Below are 18,528 nucleotides of genomic sequence, written 5' to 3'. Positions count from 1 at the left end.
GGGGAAGACCCAGGACACGTTGGGAAGACTATGTCTCCCGGCTGGCCTGGGAACGCCTCGGGATCCCCCGGGAAGAGCTAGACGAAGTGGCTGGGGAGAGGGAAGTCTGGGCTTCCCTGCTTAGGCTGTTGCCCCCACGACCCGACCTCGGATAAGCGGAAGATGATGGATGGATAGGTAATTAATACAATTCCTTGATACTCTGGAGATAAGTGTAACCTTCCACTTTGCATAGCAGAGTTTTAACTTGCATAGCTCGGTTGGTAGAGCGGCCGGGCCAGCAATTTGAGGGGTTGCAGGTTCGATTCCCGCTTCTGTCATCCTAGTCACTGCCGTTGTGTCCTTGGGCAAGACACTTTACCCACCTGCTCCCAGTGCCACCCACACTGGTTTAAATGTAACTTAGATATTGGGTTTCACTATGTAAAGCGCTTTGAGTCACTTGAGAAAAGCGCTATATAAATACAATTCACTTCACTCCACTTTGAGGGAGTTTGTTATACAGGACAATAGATCAGGAGTAGAGAAAAAGAAGAGTGGGGACAGCAACAAGTTGACTATTAGTCTTGCTGGACAGTAGAACATGTACAACTCCACTGTACATCAAAATAAAACTGTGCAAACGTGTTTCTCAATGGCTACATTTAAATGGACAACAACCGTAATCATCAATAGTTTATGGTGCTGTGACAGCGGCTGTCTGCCTTATCTGAGAGTTTGATGTTGTTGTTCATTACACAATATATTTTATTATAAAGAAAAAACATTGATTTATACCCAAAATCAGCGAAAAAGGTAGTTCTGTCACAGCAATGCATTAATGGATGCAAGTGTGACATTTTTAACCAAAGTTAAAAAAAAACTGTGTCAGCCTGGCCATCACGTTCAGTTGCTGGACTGTCACACAGGAGGCCCATCCATCCATCCATCCATTTTCTACCGCTTATTCCCTTTCGGGGTCGCGGGGGGCGCTGGCGCCTATCTCAGCTACAATCGGGCAGAAGGCGGGGTACACCCTGGACAAGTCGCCACCTCATCGCAGGGCCAACACAGACAGACAACATTCACACTCACATTCACACACTAGGGACCATTTAGTGTTGCCAATCAACCTATCCCCAGGTGCATGTCTTTGGAAGTGGGAGGAAGCCGGAGTACCCGGAGGGAACCCACACAGGAGGCACACGTTGAAATTCCAGACCGCCCGCAAGCATTGATAGAACTAGGAGGATTAATTTATTACGCTTGCTTCCTTTGCTAATTTTGTAGTCGGTCATATAGTTTAACAACTATCCATCCATCCATCCATCCATTTTCTACAGCTTATTCCCTTTCGGGGTCGCGGGGGGCGCTGGCGCCTATCTCAGCTACAATCGGGCAGAAGGCGGGGTACACCCTGGACAAGTCGCCACCTCATCGCAGGGCCAACACAGATAGACAGACAACATTCACACTCACATTCACACACTAGGGCCAATTTAGTGTTGCCAATCAACCTATCCCCAGGTGCATGTCTTTGGAAGTGGGAGGAAGCCGGAGTACCCGGAGGAACTCACGCATTCACGGGGAGAACATGCAAACTCCACACAGAAAGATCCTCGGCCTGGATTGGAACCCAGGACTGCAGGACCTTCGTATTGTGAGGCAGACGCACTAAACCCTCAGCCACCGTGAAGCCCTTTAACAACTATTACTACATAAATGTATAATTTCTATATTCTTACTACGTTTGAGTGTAGTTTCTGATTTTTTACATTTAAAACATTTCAACATTCAAATTATTCCTACAATCATAGTATTTCTACATTCAAACTAGAGATGCGCGGTTTGCGGTCTCATCCGCGTAGTCTGCGGATAAACCGCGGGTCGGGCGGGTGACATGACGAAAAAATTGATTTTAAATAGATTCGGGCGGTTGAACCATTTGGAAATATATGATTTACATGGGGGGCTTCACGGTGGCAGAGGGGTTAGTGCGTCTGCCTCACAATAAGAAGTTCCTGCAGTCCTGGGTTCAAATCCAGGCTTGGGATCTTTCTGTGTGGAGTTTGCATGTTCTCCCCGTGAATGCGTGGGTTCCCTCCGGGTACTCCGGCTTCCTCCCACTTCCAAAGACATGCACCTGGGGATAGGTTGATTGGCAACACTAAATTGGCCCTAGTGTGTGAATGTTGTCTGTCTATCTGTGTTGGCCCTGCGATGAGGTGGCGACTTGTCCAGGGTGTACCCCGCCTTCCGCCCGATTGTAGCTGAGATAGGCGCCAGCGCCCCCCGCGACCCTGAAAGGGAATAAGCGGTAGAAAATGGATGGATGGATGATTTACATGGTTCAGAGATCGGTAACTTTTACCGTTCGAAGAGCCATTTTGGACCTGTGTCACAAAGCGTAGAAGACATTAGTTGACATAAATATTCTCAAGTATGTCTGCCGGCAGTCACCCAGTTAATAAGTATTAGGGCGTGCTATGAAGCCTTTGCCTTTGATGCATTCCACAACATGTACTATTTACTTGCATTATGTTGTGTGTGGCTTCCACTGACACACGCACACAACTGCAAGGCATACTGGGTGATACAGAGTACATTAATGGTTGTGATATAAACAATTTTAACACTCTTACTAATATGCGCCACGCTGTGAAGCCACACCAAACAAGAATGACAAACACATTTCAGGAGAACATCCTCACAGTAACACAACATAAACGCAACACAACAAATGCCCAGAATCCTTTGCATCCATGACACCCCTGAATATACTTTACACCCCCCATGCGTTGGTAAGGTGGGCGAGGTTGGGGCGCGGGGGTGTAAAGTATATTCAGGAAGTATCATGGATGCAACGGATTCTGGGTATTTGTTGTGTTGCATTTATGTTTTGTTACTGTGAGGATGTTCTCCCGAAATGTGTTTGTCATTCTTGTTTGGTGTGGCTTCACAGCGTGGCGCATATTAGTAAGAGTGTTAAAGTTGTTTATATCACAACCATCAGTGTACTCTGTATCACCCAGTATGCCCTTCAATTTTGTACGTGTTTCTGCGGAAGCTGCAGACCGCATGTTGCTGGACTGGCAAACGGTTCGTACATGTTGTTGAAGATGTCAAACACAATGGCTTCACAGCACGCCCTTAATCCCGTTATCTGAATGATCACCATCGGATATTCGCGAAAACGTTAGCGGCCCCCATTGCCTTCTTCACCTTGTGACACGATTAAAAAACTAGCTCTTTCAGTGGTAAAGGTCGCCCACTCCGGATATATAACAACGGACGGGTAACGGGCGGTTGCGGTTCTGATAAACTGTTGGTTCGGGTGGATGGCGGGTGGATGACGACTTTAGTGATGCGGATGATATAATTGCCTATCCACGCATCTCTAATTCAAACTATTTCGCAGTTCAATCAATCAATCAATCAATGTTTACTTATATAGCCCTAAATCACTAGTGTCTCAAAGGGCTGCACAAACCACTACGACATCCTCGGTAGGCCCACATAAGGGCAAGGAAAACTCACACCCAGTGGGACGTCGGTGACAATGATGACTATGAGAACATGATACTGTGATACTGATGATACTGATGACTATGAGAACATATGAGAACATGATACTGTGAAAGTTCAATCCATAATGGATCCAACACAGTCGCGAGAGTCCAGTCCAAAGCGGATCCAACACAGCAGCGAGAGTCCCGTTCACAGCGGAGCCAGCAGGAAACCATCCCAAGCGGAGGCTGATCAGCAGCGCAGAGATGTCCCCAGCCGATACAGTTAAATTGTTTCCACCTTTTGTTTTACATTCCACTGGCATTTCAACAAGCATTCTTCAATATTTAAACCATTCCTATTCTACATTCATACCTTCTGCATTTCAGTTCAGCTGTTACATTAGGGCAGCGGTTCTCAAATGGGGGTACGCGTACCCCTGGGGATACTTGAAGGTATGCCAAGGGGTACGTGAGATTTTTCAAAAATAGCAACAATTCAAAAATCCTTTATAAATATATTTATTTAATAATCATTCAAAAAAATATGAATGTAAGTTCATAAACTGTGAAAAGAAATGCAACTATGCAACATTCAGTGTTGACGGCTAGATTTTTTTGTGGACATGTTCCATAAATATTGATGTTAAAGATTTCTTTTTTTGTGAAGAAATGTTTAAAATTAAGTTCATGAATCCAGAAGGATCGCTATTAAAATCCCCAAAGGGGGCACTTTAAGTACAATCAATCAATCAATCAATCAATGTTTACTTATATAGCCCTAAATCAATAGTGTCTCAAAGGGCTGCACAAACCACTACGACATCCTCGGTAGGCCCACATAAGGGCAAGGAAAACTCACACCCAGTGGGACGTCGGTGACAATGATGACTATGAAAACCTTAGAGAGGAGGAAAGCAATGGATGTCGAGCGGGTCTAACATGATACTGTGAAAGTTCAATCCACAATGGATCCAACGCAGTCGCGAGAGTCCAGTCCAAAGAGGATCCAACACAGCAGCGAGAGTCCCGTTCACAGCGGAGCCAGCAGGAAACCATCCCAAGCGTAGGCGGACCAGCAGCGCAGAGATGTCCCCAGCCGATACACAGGCAAGCAGTACATGGCCACCGGATCGGACCGGACCCCCTCCACACGGGAGAGTGGGACATAGAAGAAAAAGAAAAGAAACGGCAGATCAACTGGTCTAAAAAGGGAGTCTATTTAAAGGCTAGAGTATACAAATGAGTTTTAAGGTGAGACTTAAATGCTTCTGTGTAGAAATCTTTTTTTATAATTGAATCACTTGTTTATTTTTAAACAAGTTTCTAGTTATTTTCATATCTTTTTTTCCAAATAGTTCAAGAAAGACCACTACAAATGAGCAATATTTTGCACAATTTAATAAATCAGAAACTGATGACATAGTGCTGTATTTTACTTCTTTATCTCTTTTTTCAACCAAAAATGCTTTGCTCTGATTAGGGGGTACTTGAATTAAAAAAAAAATGTTCACAGGGGGTATATCGCTGAAAAAAGGTTGAGAACCTCCGCATTGGGGCATTCACACATAATTTGTAAAGAAATGTTGTTTTTGAGTTTAAAAAAAGAGGGCTACAAGGCTGGTGACATGTCATTTAAAGTGGTCAATCTAGTCAAATAATGTGGCCCGCCACATCACTGCCATATCATTCAACGTGGTCTTTCACCGGATTTATCGTGGCCCGTCACCTCATTAAATTGGCCCACGATGCCATTCAACGTTGCCTGCCACATTATTTACCATGGCCCGTCACCTCATTAACACGCCATTCAATGTGGTCCGTCTCGTCAGTTAATTTGGCCTTGTGAGGGCAGCCATAATAGCAGAGTGGCCCTTGATAAAAACAAGTTTGACACCCCCGCTGTTGACTGTAAAATGCCCATAGGTGTGATTGTAAGTGTGAATGGCTGCTGTTGTGAAAAGCACATTGAAAAGAGCACATTGTGAAAATGTTGTGATGTAGGGATACAGTATTTCTTAACCATAAAACCTCTGCCACTAATCCGTTTACGATGCGTCATAGGCTAATGTTTGCAACTCGGTGTCCCTGTAAGCATTTGGCACCGCCTAGAGAGCCGTGAAAAACATTGAGTTTTGCGCCTGCGTGATGCGGGGGTGGCGAGACTATCAATCAATCAATCAATGTTTATTTATATAGCCCCAAATCACAAATGTCTCAAAGGACTGCACAAATCATTACGACTACAACATCCTCGGAAGAACCCACAAAAGGGCAAGGAAAACTCACACCCAGTGGGCAGGGAGAATTCACATCCAGTGGGACGCCAGTGACGATGCTGACTATGAGAAACCTTGGAGAGGACCTCAGATGTGGGCAACCCCCCCCCTCCCCTCTCTAGGGGACCGAAAGCAATGGATGTCGAGCGGGTCTAACATGATACTGTGAAAGTTCAATCCATAGTGGCTCCAAGACAGCAGTGAGAGTCCCGTCCACAGGAAACCATCTCAAGCGGATCAGCAGCGTAGAGATGTCCCCAACCGATACAGGCGAGCGGTCCATCCTGGGTCCCGACGAGCGGTCCATCCTGGGTCTCGACTCTGGACAGTCAGTACTTCATCCATGGTCATCGGACCGGACCCCCTCCACAAGGGAGGGGGGGACATAGGAGAAAGAAAAGAAGCGGCAAATCAACTGGTCTAAAAAGGAGGTCTATTTAAAGGCTACGTATGTTTTCAATCAAAGACGCCGGAGATGTGACCGTTATTCATGAGACGCTTGGTTAAAATACAGCTTCAAACTGTGAGGTTGTGGATTTGGATCAGAGGATGTTGTTGTGAGTTGGTAAAGCCCTTTGAGACACTTGCGAGTAAGTGCTATATAAGTACATTTTGATCGATTGAATGTAGGCATGCAACTAACGATTATTTTGAAAGTCGATTAGTCAACGATTTGTTACGGTTAATGAGCGGATCCTTTCCCCAGGATGCAGACGGAACTCCAGAGGCAGGTAGGAAGAGGATTTATTTTCCATTAAACAGTCAAGAATACCAGAGTGAACAGAAAAGTGTGCCGATAGCATGGGAAGCTATGGCGAAGCTTAGCACAGAACCAAGAATCAAGAACCACAGGGATAACCAAATGTGAACTCGTTGCATGAAGCAAACAATACAGCCAGAGCAACTGTGGCGACAGGCAAGCATAAATAGCACTCTCATTAGTGCCCGGGAGCAGGTGAGCGTCCCGAACACTAATCAGAGGCTAGTGAAAATAATCAGCACCCATGGCAACCAAAAACACAAACCCAAGGGTGCTGAAAGAGAATGAAGTGAGTCTTAATCTATAACGAAACATGATCCGGGCAACTGATCATCACACGATTATCTTAAAAATGAGTCAAACTAATCAGATAATAAAACGTACACATAGTTAATGACTAATATTATTTGAAGCTATAGCGAAGCTTAGCACAGAAACAAGAATCAAGAACCACAGGGATAACCAAATGTGAACTCGTTGCATGAAGCAAACAATACAGCCAAGCAACTGTGGCGAGAGGAAGGCATAAATAGCATTCTCATTAGTGCCCGGGAGCAGGTGAGCGTCCCGAACACTAATCAGAGGTTAGTGAAAATAATCAGCACCCATGGCAACCAAAAACACAAACCCAAGGGTGCTGAAACAGAATGAAGTGAGTCTTAATCTATAACGAAACATGATCCGGGCAACTGATCATCACACGATTATCTTAAAAATGAGTCAAACTAATCAGATAATAAAACGTACACATAGTTAATGACTAATATTATTTGAAGCTATAGCGAAGCTTAGCACAGAAACAAGAATCAAGAACCACAGGGATAACCAAATGTGAACTCGTTGCATGAAGCAAACAATACAGCCAGAGCAACTGTGGCGAGAGGCAGGCATAAAGAGCCCTCTCATTAGTGCCCGGGAGCAGGGGAGCGTCCCGAACACTAATCAGAGGCTAGTGGAAAATAATCAGCACCCATGGCAACCAAAAACACAAACCCAAGGGTGCTGAAACAGAATGAAGTGAGTCTTAATCTATAACGAAACATGAACCGGGCAACTGATCATCACACGATTATCTTAAAAATGAGTCAAACTAATCAGATAATACAACGTACACAAAGTTAATGACTCTAATATTATGGGAAGCTATAGCTAAGCTTAGCACAGAACCAAGAATCAAGAACCACAGGGATAACCAAATGTAACTTGTTGCATGAAGCAAACAATACAGCCAGAGCAACTGTGGCGAGAGGAAGGCATAAATAGCATTCTCATTAGTGCCCGGGAGCAGGTGAGCGTCCCGAACACTAATCAGAGGCTAGTGAAAATAATCAGCACCCATGGCAACCAAAAACACAAACCCAAGGGTGCTGAAACAGAATGAAGTGAGTCTTAATCTATAACAAAACATGATCCGGGCAACTGATCATCACACGATTATCTTAAAAATGAGTCAAACTAATCAGATAATAAAACGTACACATAGTTAATGACTAATATTATGGGAAGCTATAGCGAAGCTTAGCACAGAACCAAGAATCAAGAATCACAGGGATAACCAAATGTAACTTGTTGCATGAAGCAAACAATACAGCCAGAGCAACTGTGGCGAGAGGCAGGCATAAATAGCACTAACAAAACATGATCCGGGCAACTGATCATCACACGATTATCTTAAAAATAATAAAACGTACACATAGTTAATGACTCTAATATTTTAGACATGTGCTTACTAACAACAAAGATGACTAATTCAGTCATAAATATTTTTTTTAATACTGTAACTGTGTTGCTCATTCAACTGTTACAAAAATTAAAATGACTACCGGTAATGAAATGATGTTCATTTAAAAGGAAGTGCTAAAAAAAACTTAACAATTAACCTTGCATATGTATTTAAAAACATTTAAATAGCAGCAAAGAAAACAAACGACAAAACAGACAATTTAACTTCTTTGAAAAGAAATAATTTTGTAAAGTTGAAAAAGCTGGCATTTTGAGCACTCTAATAGACTAAATGTGTAGAATTGTGTCTTTGATTATTAATCAAAATGTTGGCTATTTATTAGATTGTATGTTTAATCTTATGGAACCTCCACATTGGTGCCTGTCTGTCTGTCCCTCTGTGTGCGTGTGTACTGGCATAAAAACAAGTTCCGTATTTGAAGTTATCATTGCGTTTATGTACTTTTGCATTTGAAACAATTGTATTGTTGATAATAGAGGTGTGTGTGTGTGTGTGTGTGTGTTCACGCACACAAGCGCTATATGCGTTTATTAAAGTGCCTTTTTTTACGACATTTCAAATAGACTCAATGTGTATAATTCTATATTTGATTGATTCTTAAAATGTTGGCTATTTTATAGATTGTATGTTTAATCCTATAATACCTTCGCATTGGTGCCTGTCTGTCCGTGTGTTTGCGCGTGCACTGGCATAAAAACAAGGTCCATATTTCAAGTTATCATTATGTATATGTATTGTTGCATTTGAAACAATTGTATTGTGATAACAGATGTAAAACATTGTTATTGTTCATTATCAATAGTGCAATTTCTATCGGTGTTTGTATTGCTCCATTTGTACTGTAGTAATGCTCATTGTCATTTCCGTGTTATTAATTTTTATTTCACTAACTGCTTATTTACTATCACTTTTACTATTATATTCGTACATATCCTGTTCACTGATGCTGTTCTGTTGTTATTGTCTCTTTGTCTTATCCCCCTTTTGTCGCCACAATTTCCCCCTGTGTCTTCCTTTATTTCCCTTTCTTTCTGCACCAAATAATAATATAAATCAATGTAATAAAGTCAAATACAAATAAGGCAACAAGAAAAGTATCCCACACTTCTCCTCTGTGAAGTAAATCTGTACAGCCATATGGGCATCTACACCCACAATATGATCTGCCTGAAAAGCTGGAAAGGACAAAATAAAAAAAAATACATAAATAAAAAAATACATGAATAAAACAAAAACAAGGTGCGCTTTGCAAAATGTGCAGGGTATTAATGTTTTTAACCCAAAAAATTGAAAATATAAATGATAAATGAGTTGTACTTGTATAGCGCTTTTCTACCTTCAAGGTACTCAAAGCGCTTTGACACTACTTCCACATTCACCCATACACACACACATTCACACACTGATGGAGGGAGCTGCCATGCAAGGCGCTAACCAGCACCCATCAGTGGCAAGGGTGAAGTGTCTTGCTCAGGACACAACGGACGTGACGAGGTTGGTACTAGGTGGGGATTGAACCAGGGACCCACAAGTTGCGCACGGCCACTCTACCACTGCGCCACGCCATCCCAATTTAAATGACTACAATTATGGATCTCTAAGACATTATACAGGTATATTCTTTAAAACATTTTTAATCAGTGATCGACTGGAATAAAGTAAATCCCTGAATATCGTTTACATTACGCATATACACTGTATATATTTGCGATTAATTTAAAAAAAAAATTGAAAAAAACGTTTTTTACACACAACACATCTTTTTAACTTATGTCGGTAATATTCCACAAATATGTGATCGTTTTAAAACAGTGGTTCTCAAACTTCTTGGGGAAAACACATAATGACCCACAATAAAATGCAGTAGCTTAGTACGCCCAAATATTCATTAAAACAAAGTAGATGTTTTATATACAAGTTTAATTAATAGTTTTGGCCACTGGTACAATACACACAGTTTCAACAATAACACTGTATTTGAACATAGGACTATAAAACACTGTATATACTCAAACATTACATGTTATCACTGCCGTTGTTATTGCGAGTGACCCACTTCAACCCGGAAAACCACGAGTGATGACGTCATGACTATCACCAACAAAAATAATTTTCGGCGACAAACTTTATTGTCGATAATGTGGACTAGTCGTTGCAGCCCTAATTGATTGATGAAACTACTTGGTGGCAGCAATTATAAATCGCTCTAATAAGCGGAAAAGTTAAGTCAAAGTACCAATGATTGTCACACACACACTAGGTGTGGTGAAATGTATTCTCTGCATTTGATTCATCCCCTTGTTCACCCCCTGGGAGGTGAGGGGAGCAGTGAGCAGCAGCGGTGCCGCACCCGGGAATCATTTTTGGTGATTTAACCCCCAATTCCAACCCTTGATGCTGAGTGCCAAGCAGGGAGGTAATGGGTCCCATTTTTATAGTCTTTGGTTTGACTCGGCCGGGGTTTGAACTCACAACCTACCGATTTCAGGGCGGACACTCTAACCCAGGGGTCACCAACCTTTTTGAAGCCAAGAGTTACTTCTTGGGTACTGATTAATGCAAAGGGCTACCAGTTTGATACACACTTAAATACATTTCCAGAAATAGCCAATTTGCTCAATTTACTTTTATAAAATAAACCTATATATATAAAAAAAAAATGGGTATTTCTGTCTGTCATTCCGTCGTACATTTTTTTTCCTTTTGTGGAAGGTTTTTTGTCAAGAATAAATGGTGAAAAAAACACTTAATTGAGCAGTTTAAAAGAGGAAAAAACACTCAAAAAAGAAAATGAAATTTTGAAACAGAGTTTATCTTCAATTTCGACTCTTTAAAATTCAAAATTCAACCGAAAAAAATGAAAAGAAAAACTAGCTAATTCAAATCTTTTTGAAAAAAAAAAAGAAATAAATAAAATTATGGAACGTCATTAGTAATTTTTCCTGATTAAGATTAATTTTTGAATTTTTATGCCATGTTTTAAATAGGTTAAAATCCAATCTGCACTTTGTTAGAATATATAACGAATTGGACCAAGCTATATTTCTAACAAAGACAAGTCATTATTTCTTCTAGATTTTCCAGAACAAAAATTGTAAAAGAAATTCTAAATACTTTGAAATAAGATTTAAATTTGATTCTACAGAATTTCTAGATTTGCCTGAATATTTTTTTTAGAATTTTAATCATAAGTTTGAAGAAATATTTCACAAATATTCTTCGTCGAAAAAACAGCAGCTAAAATTGAAGAAATAAATTAAAATGTATTCATTATTCTTTACAATAAAACAAATAAATGTACTTAAACATTGATTAAAATTGTCAGGAAAGAAGAGGAAGGAATTGAAAAAGTAAAAATGTATAAGTGTTTAAAAATCCTAAAACCATTTTTAAGGTTGTATTTTTTCCTCTAAAATTGTCTTTCTGAAAGTTATAAGAAGCAAAGTTGAAAAAATAAATGAATTTATTTAAGCAAGTGAAGACCAAGTCTTTAAAATATTTTCTTGGGTTTTAAAATTCTATTTGAGTTTTGTCTCTTTTAGAATTAAAAATGTTGAGCAAAGCGAGACCATCTTGCTAGTAAATAAATACAATTTAAAAAATAGAGGCAGCTCACTGGTAAGTGCTGCTATCTGAGCTATTTTTAGAACAGGCCAGCGGGCTACTTATCTGGTCCTTACGGGCTACCTGGTGCCTGCGGGCACCGCGTTGCTGACCCCCTCCCTAACCACTAGGCGACTGAGTAGGTATTATTATATTATTAAGGCCAGACCAAAGTTGCAAAAGTTATGAAGAGTACTGAATCTGTAACTGGCAAAAGGATGTTAAATACTACAGTATTTTAAACTGCTTAACGAGCTGCATACCAAACAAAAGCTGCCATTGTACTCATGCTGTGATGGCTGACACCAAGTCATCACCAGCAAGGCTTGCTGGACAGGGCGAGATGACTCCAATACCTTGGTTCTCCACTGGTTCAGCCTCCTGCTAATAACTACAATTCCCGTCAAAACTGAATTATCATTATCATTATCCTTACTGAATTATCAGTAGAAGCATTTAAGTCTGACCTTAAAACTCATTTGTATACTCTAGCCTTTAAATAGACTCCCTTTTTAGACCAGTTGATCTGCCGTTTCTTTTCTTTTTCTTCTATGTCCCACTCTCCCTTGTGGAGGGGGTCCGGTCCGATCCGGTGGCCATGTACTGCTTGCCTGTGTATCGGCTGGGGACATCTCTGCGCTGCTTATCCGCCTCCGCTTGGGATGGTTTCCTGCTGGCTCCGCTGTGAACGGGACTCTCGCTGCTGTGTTGGATCCGCTTTGGACTGGACTCTCGCGACTGTGTTGGATCCATTATGGATTGAACTTTCACAGTATCATGTTAGACCCGCTCGACATCCATTGCTTTCCTCCTCTCCAAGGTTCTCATAGTCATCATTGTCACCGATGTCCCACTGGGTGTGAGTTTTCCTTGCCCTTATGTGGGCCTACCGAGGATGTCGTGGTGGTTTGTGCAGCCCTTTGAGACACTAGTGATTTAGGGCTATATAAGTAAACATTGATTGATTGATTGATTGATTGCCACCGTGAAGCCGAAATTGTATTATGTAGAAAATAAATAGCCTGAAACTTTTAAATGAGATTATTTCCTGCTAGGATTGAATTCTTAGGATCAAAGGGGATTTGCGTTAGAGAAATGTGGAATAACAGTAAAGGTGGCAATGTGCAAATTCCCTAAATGAGCGGAATGTTTTTTAATGTTAGAATATGTTTTAATTAGTAATGAAATATGAAATGTTGAGATCTGAAGGAATTTACATGGAATGTGTATTTTTTTCTCCTAATGGCCATGGATGACGTACTGGCTGTCCAGAGTAGGGACCCAGGATGGACCGCTCGTCCAGAGTCAGGACCCAGGATGGACCGCTCGTCCAGAGTCGGGACCCAGGATGGACCGATAGCCTGTGTATCTGCTTGGGACATCCCTGCGCTGCTGATCCGCCTCCGCTTGGGATGGTTTCCTGCTGGCTCCGCTGTGAACAGGACTCTTGCTGCTGTGTTGGATCCGCTTTGGACTGGACTCTCACGGCTGTGCTGGATCCATTATGGATTGAACTTTCACAGTATCATGTTAGACCCACTCGACATCCATTGCTTTCGTCCTCTCCAAGGTTCTCATAGTCATTATTGTCACCGACGTCCCACTGGGTGTGAGTTTTCCTTGCCCTTATGTGGGCCTACCGAGGATGTCGTGGTGGTTTGTGTTGTGGTTTGTGCAGCCCTTTGAGACACTAGTGATTTAGGGCTATATAAGTAAACATTGATTGATTGATTGATTTAATTATAAAATATCTAATAAACAAACATCACAGAAAATAAATATGCAAGTCTTGTGAGAAAGGAATGTAGACGTTGCTACGATCCAACCAACCTGAGCTGCCATCTTAGCTGTGTGTCAAACAGGAGGGGTTTTTTTTTCCCCCCACTGACAGAGGATAATAATATTACCGGCAAGGCAAAGGGGATACAAGGGAGGGGCAAGCTTCTCCATCTTCCTCCTCAGGAGTCCCAATGACCTATATTCACTTATATTTGCAGGAAAGCCAGTTGTTTGAACCACAACACTACCAATGGAAAACTGTAGGAATTAACATTGATTCTTTCTAGAAATGTATTCAAAAAGGATGTCATCTATCCATATTTTGCTTTTCCCAATAACTGAGCCTAAGACATCTGACTTAACCAAGCATACATAACGCATTTTTGGACTGGACAAAAAAACAGAAATCAACGCGAACTGAGATTCAATTTGGGCGTCCCAACCTAAATAATCCCACGGTACTTCCCTGCCTATGATGTAATATTACATTATATATTAAATGAATCATTAGCTGGATGGGTAAGCTAAAGCTTATCCCAGCAGGGTACATCTTGGAATGGCCGTCTGTCAATCACAGAGAAGATATAGAAAAACATTTCACATACACACATTATTGTAGAGTCTCCAATTAACCTGGTATGTATGTTTTTGGACTGTGAGAGGAAGCACCTGGAGAATACCAGCAGTGTGAACTCATCCATTGTCCTTTGTGTAGTTAAGCTGAATATGCGGAGACCTACTGATAATAACCAGGATTCTCATTAGTGGTACTGGAGCAAGAAAAATACCATCCCTTGAGAAATAATAAAGTGTTATTATTGTGTTCTTATTCAAATGTGTCACAACATCTGTGTGATTGGAATATTTGCAAAACAGGGGATACATTCTTGAAGCCTATCCCGGGCTATGGATCTTTCTGTGTGCAGTTTGCATGTTCTCCCCATGACTGCGTGGGTTCCCCCGGGTACTCCAGCTTCCTCCCACCTCCAAAGACATGCACCTGGGGATAGGTTGATTGGCAACACTAAATTGGTGTGTGAATGTGAGTGTGAATGTTGTCTGTCTGTGTTGGCCCTGTGATGAGGTGGCGACTTGTCCAGGGTTTGATTGATTGATTGATTGATTGATACTTTTATTAGTAGATTGCACAGTACAGTACATATTCCGTACAATTGACCACTAAATGGTAACACCCGAATAAGTTTTTCAACTTGTTTAAGTCGGGGTCCACGTTAATCAATTCATGGTACAAATATATACTATCAACATAATACTGCGGCGTCTTCAGTAATGCGGACGTTGTACCGATCCGTTGTGGTGAAGAAGGAGCTGAGCCGGAAGGCAAAGCTCTCAATTTACCGGTCGATCTACGTTCCCATCCTCACCTATGGTCATGAGCTTTGGGTCATGACCGAAAGGATAAGATCACGGGTACAAGCGGCCGAAATGAGTTTCCTCCGCCGTGTGGCGGGGCTCTCCCTTAGAGATAGGGTGAGAAGCTCTGCCATCCGGGAGGAACTCAAAGTAAAGCCGTTGCTCCTCCACATCGAGAGGAGCCAGATGAGGTGGTTCGGGCATCTGGTCAGGATGCCACCCGAACGCCTCCCTAGGGAGGTGTTTAGGGCACGTCCAACCGGTAGGAGGCCACGGGGAAGACCCAGGACACGTTGGGAAGACTATGTCTCCCGGCTGGCCTGGGAACGCCTCGGGATCCCCCGGGAAGAGCTAGACGAAGTGGCTGGGGAGAGGGAAGTCTGGGTTTCCCTGCTTAGGCTGTTGCCCCCGCGACCCGACCTCGGATAAGCGGAAGATGATGGATGGATGGATAATACAGTCATCACACAAGTTAATCATCATAGTATGTACATTGAATTATTTACATTATTTACAATCCGGGGGGTGGGATGAGGAGCTTTGGTTGGTATCAGAACTTCGGTCATCAACAATTGCATCAACAGAGAAATGTGGACATTGAAACAGTGTAGGTCTTATTTAGTAGGATATGTACAGCCAGCAGAGAACATAGTGAGTTCACATAGCATAAGAACAAGTATATACATTAGAAGTACATTTGAGTTGTTTATAATCCGGGGAGATGGGATGTGAATGGAGGAGGGTATTAGTAAAGTGTTGAAGTTGCCTGGAGGTGTTGTTTTAGAGCGCTTTTGAAGGAATATAGAGATGCACTTACTTTTACACCTGTTGGGAGTGTATTCCACATTGATGTGGCATAGAAAGAGAATGAGTTAAGACCTTTGTTAGATCGAAATCTGGGTTTAACGTGGTTTGTGGAGCTCCCCCTGGTGTTGTGGTTATGGCGGGTGTACCCGCCTTCTGCCCTATTGCAGCAAAAGAGACAAGCGGTAGAAAATAGATGATCCATCCATCCATCCATCTTCTTCCGCTTATCCGAGGTCGGGTCGCGGGGGCAACAGCCTAAGCAGGGAAACCCAGACTTCCCGTTCCCCAGCCACTTCGTCTAGCTCTTCCCGGGGGATCCCGAGGCGTCTTCCCAACGTGTCCTAGGTCTTCCGCGTGGCCTCCTACCGGTTGGACGAGACCTAAACACCTCCCTAGGGAGGCGTTCGGGTGGCATCCTGCCCGAACCACCTCATCTGGCTCCTCTCGATGTGGAGGAGCAGCGGCTTTACTTTGAGTTCCTCCCGGATGGCAGAGCTTCTCACCCTATCTCTAAGGGAGAGCCCCGCCACCCGGCGGAGGAAACTCATTTCGGCCGCTTGTACCCGTGGTCTTATCCTTTCGGTCATGACCCAAAGCTCATGACCATAGGTGAGGATGGGAATGTACATCGACCGGTAAATTGAGAGCTTTGCCTTCCGGCTCAGCTCCTTCATCACCACAACGGATCGGTACAACGTCCGCATTACTGAAGACGCCGCCCCCCACATCATCTGCTTTTTGCAGATGATGTGGTCCTGATGGCTTCATCTGACCGGGATCTTCAGCTCTCACTGGATCGGTTTGCAGCCGAGTGTGAAGCGACCTGAATGAGAATCAGCACCTCCAAGTCCGAGTCCATGGTTCTCGCCCGGAAAAGGGTGGAGTGCCATCTCCGGGTTGGGGAGGAGACCCTGCCCCAAGTGGAAGAGTTCAAGTACCTAGGAGTCTTGTAGAAAATAGATGAATGGATGGATATTGAGACTGATTTGGTAAATTTAAAGATTCATTTTTTATTTATAAATAAAATTGCAAATGGGTATTTGGTGGGTAGATTTTGAAATGTATTGTATTGTACTGTATTTTGTATATGATTACGTATATTTTAACTGTGGGTCCCTGTGCATAATCTGTGTGCTTCTGATATTAACAAAATAAACAATAATGTAATACAAAATTATGTCTTTCAGTAAATAAAAAAATAAATAAAATAGATGGTTAGTATTCCATCCATCCATTTTCTTCCGCTTGTCCCTTTTGGGGTCGCTGGAGCCTATCTCAGCTGCATTCGGGCGGAAGGCGGGTTGCACCCTGGACAAGTCGCCTCCTCATCGCAGGTATTACCATATCAAATTAAAATGATCATAGAACCGTCATACATGACCGCATTTATACGGACGGACTGACTAGACTTGCTGGCTTAAATCCTAAAATGTAATCAACAGGCATGTATGTATTTCCCCATTACAAAACATCATTCCCCAATCTAAACTTGTAGAAACACATTACTGTTTAAACAAGTGAGCAACAGTATTCACATTAAACATAAGGAATGTGCTGTTTTGGCACAAAATGATCGATAAACTCGACAGTGTCAAGTTGAAACAGACGGACACGAACTCTGTTTAATGGTAAGTGAACTCACGTGACGTCACAAATTGGAAGTAAAACAACTGATCACCCTTTAAAACTTAAAATAGAAGATAAACATATTTAAATACATGAATAAAAATATGGCTCTTATGAAGCCACAACAACATTTAATCTTTCCTCTGCCAATATTTTATTTAGTTATTTAAAAAAAACAACCTGGTTAGTTAAATTTAAGGGTGTTTTAATTACTTTTTGAGCATGTTCAACAATACCACAATATTAATGATAACCATGATCATTTTGGTGAACATTACTTCCATCCATTTTCTACTAAACAAAATACAATACCCTCACATTCAATTTAATGACCAAATATTACTTCCTAAAACAAAGTACCATTGAATTAATAATTATGAGACATTGTCAATTAAGTGAATTTGATATCTTTAGAAGGCAAAACATGCAATAATTCTCTTTTGCCATTGCAAGAGGGAGAATAAAGGTACAGAATCATGAATACTATAAATATGGTTTATTCAGTAATGCGGACTTTGTATCGATCCGTTGTGGTGAAGAAGGAGCTGAGCCGGAAGGCAAAGCTCTCAATTTACCGGTCGATCTACGTTCCCATCCTCACCTATGGTCATGAGCTTTGGGTCATGACCGAAAGGATAAGATCACGGGTACAAGCGGCCGAAATGAGTTTCCTCCGCCGGGTTGCGGGTCTCTCCCTTAGAGATAGGGTGAGAAGCTCTGCCATCCGGGAGGAACTCAAAGTAAAGCCGCTGCTCCTCCACATCGAGAGGAGCCAGATGAGGTGGTTCGGGCATCTGGTCAGGATGCCACCCGAACGCCTCCCTAGGGAGGTGTTTAGGGCACGTCCAGCTGGTAGGAGGCCACGGAGAAGACCCAGGACACGTTGGGAAGACTATGTCTCCCGGCTGGCCTGGGAACGCCTCGGGATCCCCCGGGAAGAGCTAGACGAAGTGGCTGGAGATAGGGAAGTCTGGGCTTCCCTGCTTAGGCTGCTGCCCCCGCGACCCGACCTCGGATAAGCGGAAGATGATGGATGGATGGATGGATGGTTTATTTATAACTGATGGTCCA

General features: G+C 42.4%; 1 long non-coding RNA gene across 4 annotated transcripts in view; it reads right to left on the bottom strand.

The window, feature by feature from the left end:
- LOC133562375 (uncharacterized) overlaps positions 1-18,528 on the bottom strand; it is a 323,026-nt gene that overhangs the window by 228,335 nt on the left and 76,163 nt on the right. The gene's annotated exons all lie outside the window — the stretch shown is intronic.

This window comes from Nerophis ophidion, linkage group LG11, assembly GCF_033978795.1.
Source record: "Nerophis ophidion isolate RoL-2023_Sa linkage group LG11, RoL_Noph_v1.0, whole genome shotgun sequence".
NCBI lineage: Eukaryota > Metazoa > Chordata > Actinopteri > Syngnathiformes > Syngnathidae > Nerophis > Nerophis ophidion.
This window is presented reverse-complemented; position numbering and strand designations above follow the sequence as displayed.